The following is an 8,570-nucleotide window of genomic DNA, read 5'->3' as shown; positions in this document are numbered from 1 at the left end:
TTGCCAAGGCTGGAGTGCAATGGCACGATCTCAGCTCACTGCAACCTTTGCCTGGGTTCAAACGATTCTTCTGCCTCAGCCTTCCAAGTAGCTGGGATTACAGGCATGTGCCACCACACCTGGCTAATTTTGTATTTCTAGTAGAGATGGGGTTTCGCCATGTTGGCCAGGCTGGTCTCGAACTCATGACTTCAAATGGATCTGCCCGCTTTGACCTCCCAAAGTGCTGGGATTACAGGCGTGAGGCACCATACCAGGCTTCATCTTTCTTCTTTTGCGCTTCAGCTTGTACATTTGCTTCTTCCTCCACTTGGCTCTCATGGCACAGAGGTTTCCAAGAAGATGGTGCCAAGGCCGAGAGACTCTTCCAGGCTCGACCAATGCATTCTCCACGAGGAAAAAGGCTGACACCAGCCCATATGGGCCTTTGTACTCATTGGCAAGGGCATCCTTTCCTTCAGACATCTTACTTCCATTTATTGGGAAATTGCCAACGTGCACTGATTTTTGTTAGAATGATAGGCTGCCTTCTGCCAAAGAAATGTCGTAAGAAACATACAATTCTACAAGGTCTTGATGTGGTGCCTTTGTGCAGTGTTTGACATGAACAATTACACCCAGCAACCCTGCCTTGCCTCACATCCTAGATCTGATTCTATCACTACCCCCAACTTTTTTTGTTTTTTGAGACAGAGTCTTGCTCTGTCGCCCAGGCTGGAGTGCAGTGGCGCGATCTCGGCTCACAGCAACCTCTGCCTCCCAGGTTCAAGCAACTCTCATGACTGAACTCAGCCTCCTGAGTAGCTGGTATTACAGACACGCACCACCACGCCCAGCTTTTTTTTTTTTTTTTTGAGACGGAGTCTTGCTCTGTCACTGAGACTGGAGTGCAGCTGTCTCTTATACACATCTAGATGTGTATAAGAGACAGGTGCTGGGATTACAGGCTTGAGCCACCGCGCCCGGCCAGCAATTCTTATATTTGCAGATCTGGCTGAGGATTAGGGAAATCGGTGAATGTAAGTGCTAGCACACAGGCAGAGCTTACTAAGTGTTAACTCTTCCTCTCAGCTGATGAGAGCCTCAAGTGGATACTGCAGTGGCTTGGCACTGATCTTCGGATCTCAGCCCGCCTGTCTAGTTCCCATAAAGCAGCCAGGTTATGTTTCCCAGATGCAAGTCTGATCATAGCATGCATCTCCCATTGCTAGAAGGATCAGGGCTGGATTCCTGGCTGTGGCCTGCCAGGCCCTGTGTGGTCAACCCTCACCTTCTTCACCAGTTTCATCTTGGGCCTCTCTTTCCTGAATCCCCTGGGCTCCAGTCCTTTGAGCTTCTACATTCAAAGGCCATACCATGTCTTCTGCCTGGACCTCTGCTGCTCTGCATCCTCACCTGGGGACTCCCTCAGACCTCAAGGAGACTGGAATTCTCACTGCAAACAAGTCACTTGATCTGCTTATCCCTCCCTCTATCTTGGTTAGCATGAGTCAATTTCAAGGTCTGATTCCTTGGGAACTTGACCTAATCCTCATTTACAGGTGTGGACACTGAGGCCCAGAGCTGTTGAGAACCTTGCTGAAGTCTCCCGTCAGGTGGTCGAGTTCAAACCCACGGCTGACTCCAGACCAGTGGTGCAGGTGGAATGGCCTTAAGCACACGTTGCTGGCCACCACTTCCTCCCTGGGCAGCCTCAGGCCAGGCAGGGGTGTCTGAGGCCAAGGTGCTCTCCTGTCCGGCCTCGTGTCTCAACCTTCATCTTCCCACCCTGTGCTCCAGTCTGTTGGGTCCCAGCTCCAGCTTCTGCGCCGATCACAGGCTCTGTTGGTTTCCCATGGCACCTGCCAAGGCTTCGACCCCGGCAACGTGTGCGTTTGTCTATCTCCCACTTTGACCCTGACCTTCATGAGGACAGAAGCTGAGCATTTTATTTCTACATTCCTGCCTCTAGTCCTGGCTTCTACTAGCTGCTCAGTAAATGCTGAGCGACTGACTGCTTGGCTAACGCATTGGACACAACAATGTTGGTTCTTACGAGTCATTCAGCAAAAAAGTTTTGTTGGTATTTGTTCCCGCATCCCACCTCAGGCACCTGGGCCCAGACCTTTGACCACCAAGGCTCTCCAGGGCCCGGGGGCCCACAGCCTATGACTCCCCTGAGGTCTTGCCCCGGAACTGGAGTCCTGGGTTTCCAAAGTTGGCCGTGTCCAATCTGGGCAACATAGTGAGATCCTGTCTCTATGAAAAATGAAAAATTAGCCAGGCATGGTGGCATGCACCTGTGGTCTCAGCTACTCGGGAGGCTAGGTTGGAGGATCGTTTGAGCTCAGGAGTTTAAGGTTATGGGGAGCTATGATCGTACCACTGCACTCCATCCTGGGTGACACAGCAAGACCTTGTCTCAAGACAAAACAAAAACAAAAACAAAAAAACAGTCTGCTATGGGCCAATATTTCCATGTGCCCATCCATGCCTGAGAAAGAACGGTGACATTTTACATATTTATTTTTTGAGACAGAGTTTTGCTCTTGTTGCCAGGCTGGAGTGCGGTGGCACGATCTCGGCTCACTGCAACCTCCACCTTCTGGGTTCAACCGATTCTCCTGCTTCCCGAGTAGCCTCCTAAGCCTCTCAGCCTCCCGAGTAGCTGGGGTTATAGGCACGCGCCACCATGCCCAGCTAATTTTTGTTTTTTTAGTAGAGACGGGATTTCACCATGTTAGCCAGGCTGGTCTCGAACTCCTGACCTCAGGTGATCCTTCCGCCTTGGCCTCCCAAAGTGCTGGGATTACAGGCATGCACCGCCACGCCCAGCTAATTTTTGTATTTTTAATACAGACGGGGTTCCTCCATGTTGGTCAAGCTGGTCTTGAACTCCTGACCTCAGGTGATCCGCCCGCCTCGGCCTCCCAAAGTGGGGGGATTATAGGCGTGAGCCACCGCACCCGGCTTCCAATGACATTTTATAATTAGCCACCCCTCACCTCATGTGTCAGGCCTCACATGCCCTCTCTGATTAATCTTCAACAGCCTGATGAGCTAGTCCTTTCCTCACCATCTCCAAAGCACAGGTGGAGGGACCAAGGCTCACGAAGCCCAACGCACTTGCCCTGCACTCACCACCAACCCACAGGCCCCTTTCAAATGAGACAGCCCTGACCACCCTGAACCAGGTGAAATGGTCCATCTCTCCTGTCTTTCCACAAAACATTCATTCATTCAACAATTAAATCCATTCACTACTACATGTGAGTCACTGTTCCGGGTAAACGAGTGCTCCCCTCTCTCCCTCCAGCCATGATCACCATTAAGAGGCCGATGCCATCATCCAGATGTGAGATCCGGGGGGTTACGGTTAAACCTGCAATATCTGGCCGGGCACGGTAGCTCACACCTGTAATCCCAGCATTTTGGAAAGCCAAGGCGGGCAGATCACGAGGTCAAGAGACCGAGACTACCCTGATCAACATGGTGAAACCCCGTCTCTACTAAAAATACAAAAATCAGCCAGGCATGGTGGTGGGCGCCTGTAGTCCCAGGTACTCAGGAGGCTGAGGCAGGAGAATCACTTGAACCCAGGAGGCAGAGGTTGCAGTGAGCCAAGATCGCGCCACTGTACTCCAACCTGGTGTCAGAGCGAAACTCCGTCTCAAAACAAACAAACAAGCAAATACACACACACACCCCCAGCAATCTCAATCCAAGAGATCCCGGAATGCCTCTTGCCCTGTGAAACCTGGCAGAGCCCAGAGGTTTGGGTCAGTGCCCCTGCCGTGGGTCCCTGGCCTACAAAGGCACCATGGGTACGTACATGCAGGTGCTAGATGCCACCTCACTGCCCATGCTCCATTGCCATGGGAGCACTGGGGGCAGGGAGAGGCCTTGTCAGTCGAAGTAAAGATAAGACCCTAAAGAGCAAGTAGATCTAGGGGGGCTGATCTGAAGGGGAGACCCCTCCAAACGACCTCCCTCTGTCCTCCCTCCGAAAAATAACATTCCATAGAACGAGAAAGTCAGGAGAGATAGGAAGAGGTCACCTGGTATGCCAGGTGGAAATGTCACCAATTTATTTGGGTCACAAAATTCTTTAAAAAGCAAATTAGGGCAGCCTGAAAGAGTGGCAAGAACACACGTTTCAGAGTAAGACAGACTTGGCTTCCACCGAAAGCTTCTTTCCTTCTTAGCTCAGTGTCTTAGAAAAATTACTATGCCTCTCTCCATCTTGGCTTTCTTCTCTTTCTTTTTGTTTTTGTTTTTTTTTTTTTTGAGATGGAGTCTTGATCTGTCACCCAGGCTGGAGTACAGTAGTGTGATCTCGGCTCATTGCAACCTCTGCCTCCTGGGCTCAAGCAATTCTCCTGCCTCAGCCTCCTGAGTAACTGGAATTACAGGCGCTATGCCACCACACCCGGCTAATTTTTGTATTTTTAGTAGAGATGGGGGCTTCACCATGTTGGTCAGGCTGGTCTCGAACTCCTGACGTCAAGTGATCCGCTTGCCTCAGCCTCCCAAAGTGCTGGGATTACAGGCATGAGCCACTGTGCCCCGCCCTGCAACAGACTTTTGATTGGTCTCCCTGCCTCAGCCCTGGTTCCATTCCATTATTCTCAAGCCAGACGGATCCTGTTGAAAGGGAAGTCAGATCCCAGCACTTCTTGGCTCCGAACCCTGCTGTGGGTCCTTTGCACCCACCATATCCCTCCCAGTTCTGATAAGGGCCTCTTTCCCAGCTCTCGCTCACCTGGCTGCGAAAGCACTGGCCTTCGTCCTGCTGCTCCTAGACCACATTGAGCTTAAGGGCATACCTGGGGGCAGGCCTGAAATGCTCTTCCCTGCCATGTTCTTCTCCTGGTTCTTGTCCTTTTGATAGCCTGACTATTCTGTAATTGCCCACCCCTTTCCTGGTAGATATTATCTTTTAATCCTCACCACAGCCCCAAGGCTGGGAGAGGTTAGGAAACTTGGCAGAGGGCAGCTGTCCCTAAGTGGTGGAACTGGAACTAGGAGCTAGCAGTGGCCCCTGTGGCCTCGGACTCCAAAGCCCCAGGCCTTGGGCTTGGCTGAGCCAGGTACGGAGAGAGGCACTTGGGAGAGGGGACTTCCACAGAGAAACCACCCGGGTCCTCAAATCTAGTGAGAGACAGAGAAGCAAATGGATAAATTACAGTGCCTGGCAAATGGTAGGCGCCAATAAATACGTTTTGTTGTTGAACAGATTATGAGCCTTAAGATGTGCAGACATTTCCGTGGGGCCTAAAGAAGACACATGAGTGTATTAGAGGGAGCGAGGAAGGGGCTGGGAGAGATTTCCCAGTGAAGGGGGACATTTGAAGTACACTTTGAAGGAAGGGTAGGAGTTTGCTAGAAGCCACGCGGCCTGGGGAGTAGGAACAGCATGGAGGAAAGAAGTCGAAAAGAATTCGATATGAGAAAATAGGTTTGGAGGAGCTCTGAATATTAGTGTTAGAATTCCCTCAGGTACCCCAGGACCCCAGCCAGAGATCAGCAGACGGTACAGGAGGCTGGCCAGGCACCCCGGACAAGCTAAGGGGCTGCCAGCAGGTGAGGGGCCTAGCGGGTGCGGCAGCCTCGTTGGACAGCGAGGGTACCTCCTGCCCTCTAACCTTCTCCCAGCATCGGGACCACCCCGGTACCCACAGCCGGACCCGGACACCGGAATCCTCTAGGGGCAGGGCGCGAGTGGCCTCTGCAGGCCCGTCCCTTGGTGAGGTCACACACGCAGGCGGGGCTCAGGATTGGGGGGCGGGATCATGCGCAGGGGGCGGGGCCCGAGAGAGAGCTTAGAGGAGACCGGAAGTCCCTCCGCCTCCGCCCGCCCTCGTGCTCCCTTCAGCCCCTTCGTAGCTCAGTGCGCAAGGTCGTGTCCCGGAAGTGAAGGGGCCATGTTGATGGGTGACCCGGGGAGAGGTACCCGGCCGGAGGCGAGTCCTGCGGAGTGGTAGCGCGCGCGGCCTACGGGTGAGTGAGGGGAGGAATGAGGACCGGCGGCTGCTGGGTGGCCGGGAGGTTGCGGCGCCTCCTCTCAGGCTGCTGCCGGCGCCTCGCATGCGGCCCGGACCCAGGATACCGGCCTGCAGCCGGTGGTCTCGCCCCATCCCGCCCTGGGCTTTCCCCTGGGAGGCCCCTTGGCGGCCCCGCCCCGCCCCAACCTCGGAGACTTCCCGGGTCCCGGAGCAGGCCTGCCCTGGCCTCTGGGCCTCCGCACCCCGGCCTGGCCCCCAGGGTTGGGGAAGTGCAGACTGGCTGGGGCTCAGCCGCCCACTCTCCCAGCGACCTTGTAGTTACAGCCCTCGCCGTGACAGTCGCCTTTTGCCTCATCAAACACTTCTGTTGATTTTCTACATCGGAAGGCCGAGGGAGCTCTTAAACAGTTGAGGAAAAATGGACAGGGATGGTGGCTTGCTCAGGCTTGCGCAGGAAGTTAGCAAGGCCGGAGGCTAAGGGTTAGCGGACTTTGGGCCCGAAGTCCAGTCTTTTTTTCCAGCCAAATACTTCCCCCACTCGGTGTCATTTCTTTATTTCTGAAACGGAGGTGATCATTTTTTCCACATAAGGACGTTGTGAAATTCTCTCCTTCGTTAAACATAATTTTGAGCGCCTTGTATGTGCCAAGCTCTGTGCTAGGAAAGTTCGTGGAGCACCCGGAAGTGCTGTACGCATGGTCCGGCTCCAGCAAAGGGTAACTCATTCCAGAGGCAGGCAGAGTGGGGGTCAGGAGTGCAGCCCTCCCCTTGACAGTTGTGGGCCCGCGGGCAAGTTACTTCCCTCTGGGAGATTGTTTCCTCCACTTAAAATGGGGTAATGTTGACCCTAGGGTAGCTGACAGAATGAGTTGTTACGTGAGACATGCTTCAAACATTGCACATTGTGTCTAGTGCAATGTAGTGCAATAAGCATTTACTGTTACTAAGAACCCTGACCACCTCCTAGATTGTTAGTGTAAATGTGACGATGGGCAACAAAGCACTTTACAGATACGCTTGTGTAAGGGTTTATTGTTACTGAAGGAAGGCAGTGGCAGTTTATACTTAAATGTAATTGTTTATTGAGCATCTACAAACCTGGCTAGGTGGTACTAATAACAGCTGCTGTTGATAGAGTGCTTAGTGTGTGCCAAGTGCTGTTCTAAACATGTTCACATACATTAAATTCATTTAGTGCTTATGCCAACCATATGGGCAAAATACGATTTTTATCCTCACTTTATAGATGAGGAACTGAGACAGGCACAGAGAGGTTAGGAGACTTGCCCACGGTAGTGCAGCTCGCAAGTGCTGGTGCCAGGATTTAAGTATGGCTGAGTGCTTGTCTTCAGCCCTCCTAGATCACCCCCTGTGGTGAAGTTGTATTACCGTTCTTTACATGCACAGTTCTCAAAATATAACCCTATGTGGTAGGTACTATTGCCATAATATCCTAATCTCCATTTTGTAAGTGAGGACGCTGGTGCTCAGTGGGGGTTCAGTCCTTTGCCCAAAGTCATATGGCACGTAAGTGGCAGGGCCAGGATTTGAGCCCTGGTGAACCACAACCTGTATGTTTCCAGAATGGGCATCCAGAGGCTGGGGTCTCTAGTCCTAGTCTTGCCATTAAGTCATAAGGTGATCTAGGGGGTCTCTGGAACTTGGATTAAAAATGTCTTATAGTCTCTACAGGTCCTTTTGTTATTAATTCTGATACTAGGCTTGTATGTCTTTCCTTCTGTTTATAGTGTGACACCCAGCCCCTGCCAGTCCCCCATGGCCCGGTGGAGCCGAGCGGCGGTGCTGAGTCTCTATCGGGCTCTGTTGCGCCAGGGCCGACAGCTTCGCTACACTGATCGAGACTTCTACTTTGCCTCCATCCGCCGTGAATTCCGAAAACATCAGAAGCTAGAGGACCCTGAGGCCCGGGAGAGGCAGCTGGAGAAGGGCCTGGTCTTTCTCAACGGCAAATTGGGGAGGATCATTTAGGATCCTCCAAGGGAAAGAGGACAAAGGTGCCTTCTGTAGACACTCCTGCTCTCTCCCATCCCCACCTTACAGATGCATTAAGAAGCCTCAGGTATGTACGCCCTTATTCCTGTAGGTTTCATTATTTTTTGTTGCAAGGGACCGAGAAAAGGATCAAAGTCGTCCTTTTAGTCATTAGAAATCAGTGGAGAGCCAGTGCGCTGGTGTGCATCTATAGTCCCAGCTCTGCAGGAGGCTGAGGCAGGAGGATGGCTTGAGCCCAGGAGGTTGAGGCTGCAGTGAGCTATGATTGCATCACTGCACTCCAGGCTGGGTGACAGAATGGGACCCTATCTCTGGGGGAAAAAAAAAAAAGGCCGGGCGTGGTGGCTCACGCCTGTAATCCCAGCATTTTGGGAGGCCGAGACGGGCGGATCATGAGGTCAGGAGATGGAGACCATCCTGGCTAACATGGTGAAACCCCGTCTCTACTAAAAATACAAAAAAAAAAAAATTAGCGGGGCGTAGTGGCGGGCACCTGTAGTCCCAGCGACTCGGGAGGCTGAGGCAGGAGAATGGCGTGAACCCGGGAGGCGGAGCTTGCAGTGAACCCAGATC

The 8,570-nt window shown here is 52.6% G+C and overlaps 2 protein-coding genes across 3 annotated transcripts in view; both read left to right on the top strand.

Annotated features, from left to right (window-relative positions):
* The first annotated feature begins 1,909 nt into the window (after positions 1–1,909).
* Positions 1,910–8,570, top strand: part of ATF4 (activating transcription factor 4) — a 24,036-nt gene continuing 17,375 nt past the window's right edge. The window contains exon 1 of the mRNA XM_011978822.1: positions 1,910–1,937. The gene's annotated coding sequence lies outside the window, so the exon portion shown is untranslated. The remainder of the gene's footprint in view (positions 1,938–8,570) is intronic.
* MIEF1 (mitochondrial elongation factor 1) overlaps positions 5,734–8,570 on the top strand; it is a 15,653-nt gene continuing 12,816 nt past the window's right edge. For both annotated transcript variants that reach the window (XM_011978820.1, XM_011978819.1), the window contains exons 1-2: positions 5,734–5,979; positions 7,733–8,064. The gene's annotated coding sequence lies outside the window, so the exon portion shown is untranslated. The remainder of the gene's footprint in view (positions 5,980–7,732; positions 8,065–8,570) is intronic.

Source organism: Mandrillus leucophaeus, unplaced genomic scaffold (genome assembly GCF_000951045.1).
Source record: "Mandrillus leucophaeus isolate KB7577 unplaced genomic scaffold, Mleu.le_1.0 Scaffold2, whole genome shotgun sequence".
NCBI classification, from domain to species: Eukaryota; Metazoa; Chordata; class Mammalia; order Primates; family Cercopithecidae; genus Mandrillus; species Mandrillus leucophaeus.
Note: the sequence above shows the minus strand (reverse complement) of the source record. Positions and strands in the feature narration are given on the sequence as shown.